This window comes from Phalaenopsis equestris, unplaced genomic scaffold (assembly GCF_001263595.1).
Source record: "Phalaenopsis equestris unplaced genomic scaffold, ASM126359v1 Scaffold211921, whole genome shotgun sequence".
NCBI classification, from domain to species: domain Eukaryota; kingdom Viridiplantae; phylum Streptophyta; class Magnoliopsida; order Asparagales; family Orchidaceae; genus Phalaenopsis; species Phalaenopsis equestris.
Genome location: NW_018230889.1, coordinates 151,555 through 153,848, shown reverse-complemented (window position 1 = coordinate 153,848; position 2,294 = coordinate 151,555).

The window sequence follows — 2,294 nt, the reverse complement described above, 5'->3', positions numbered from 1 at the left end:
TTCTAGACCTCAACCAAAAGTGAGGTCAACAGTTTTATTTAATGTTTTAAAGCTTATATGTAGTTTTACGGTTAGTACCTGCAATATACCAGAGCCCGGTTTCATAGTCAAAAATCCTCTACAGGTCAGTTTTAATTTTTCATGCAGTTATTGTTTTCTTTCACCTATTAAATTTTATATTAAAAATATTTTTAAAGTCACTTAAAAATTTAAGTTTGGGGGAAATAAAAATTTATTTTGAAAAGGAGTAAACTAAATTTTATTTATCCTTAAATAAATATATTTTTAAAAATTAATTTAACATAGCCTGGGATATTAATATTTAACTTTAAATGATTATACTTCAGTTTATAAGTATTGTGGTAAATTTAGGTAAAGAGTTTTTAATAATGAAGGTCAATTCTAAAGTTGAAGATATTTGGTATGATAAGATAAAGACTATGTTTTTCTATCTAAAGTAAGTAAAAATTGTATTTTTGAAGTTTTAAGAATTTTAGAGTTTCATGTAAGAAGAAAAGAATGAGACTTTATGAAAAATCATAAACTAATATGAATTTATAAAGTAAAGAAAGATATAGAGTTTTGACTTTAAGAAGAGGATAATGAAGTTTAAAATTATTAAAGGCTATCCAGATATAGTAATCCTCACTTAGAAAAAGAAAAGAAGAGAAACGGATTGAAAAGATCCTAAAAGAAAAAAAAGAAAAAAAAAGAAAAAATAAATAAGGAGAAGCTTGAGGAGATGTCTATTCAAAATTGACTTCACTTGAATCAACTTAAGGAAGGAGCTTTATTACATTTTTTAAACTTATATTGGAGTATACGTGGCATTCCTAGTAAAGTTTTCATGAAGTTTTTTTCCATATGAATGTTCTAAATGTCCTTAATATGATTAATTGCAGTTCTTCTTGAAATGAATAGAGATTCAGACATCTTAAATTTGAGTGCTAAGTATTCTGTAAGTATTCCTAGAATTAGAATTTAAATCTAAGTTATTAAAGGGTTTTCCTTAAATTTTGCTATTCTATTTATTAAACTAAAGTATAGAAGTTATAAGTTAATCTCTATCCTAAGTCATATGCTTTTATGTAATAAAAGTGTCACTTAAGGATAAGTAACATTTAAGTTTGGGGGATTTTGATATTCCAAAATAATATACTATTTTAAGTACCTATTTTCTGCTTATTTTTTGTGATATTGCACTTTAAAGAAGGGTATTTTTGTATTTTTGTTACAGGTATATCATTTTTAGGCATTTGGAGAAAAACTGGCAAAAAGAACGAAATTTGGTACAAGAGGCAATTTTGGATTCTGACGCTAGTGGATGATGCACCAAAATCCAGAGAGCTGACGCATGATGCGCCAGGGATGACTTTTTCAAATTAAGGCGGTTCGAGATGAATTTTGCATGAATTTTCAAAGAGACACTTATTCTACACACCTCTTAGAGTAATTCAATGTATCTAGACACTTTGAAAGGTTCTTTTATGAAGCGATATGACTCTTGGATCAAATGACGCATCTTTTAAATTCAAAATAGTTGACTTTTGGAGGAAATGTTTTAGGAAATTTGGAATTCTTTCCAAAGAAGGCAGCCCAAAATAAAAAAAGAAGACTTGAGGAGGCTTGAGTGTGTGACGTGAGGGAGAGAGAGAGAGAGTGGTGTGAGTTAGAAGAGAGAGAAGAGGAGATTTTCTTCTATGGTTGTAAGAGAAGAGGGAAGGTGAGAGATTTATTCTTTATTACATTTCTAAGAGAGAATTGAGAGTGATTGTAAAGAGAGAAAGGCTTGGAGAGAAAGTCTAGGGATTTGCTTGGGAAGGATTGTAAGATAAGTTTTATTTGTATTTCTTTTGTTTTGTAAACTTATTTTTATATATTTAATTCTTTTTTTATCGTATCCTTCTCATGAATTCTGAGTAGTCTTCTTTATCCTTCCCTACTTTGAAGATATGGTTTTGTTAAGAATAGATTATTTTCTATGGTTTTAAATGATAATAATTTGTGATGATTTGAACTCTAATCTTCATTTACATTTCAATCTGACAAATTGAAATGTTAAAACTTATTGAGAGACATTTTCTTAAAAGAGATGATTTCTACAACATAGGGAGAATCACATTTGATTTCATGGGAGAGTATTTCATCTATGGGATTAGGTGCAAATAAATAGTGAAATATACTTTTGTTGGATGCGAAATTAGAGATTTTAAGGTGATAGATTAAAACCCCCAATTTAGTTTAGTTTATTAGAAACTAATGCGAGATTGTTAGCCTGCAGGGGAGGGTGGAGT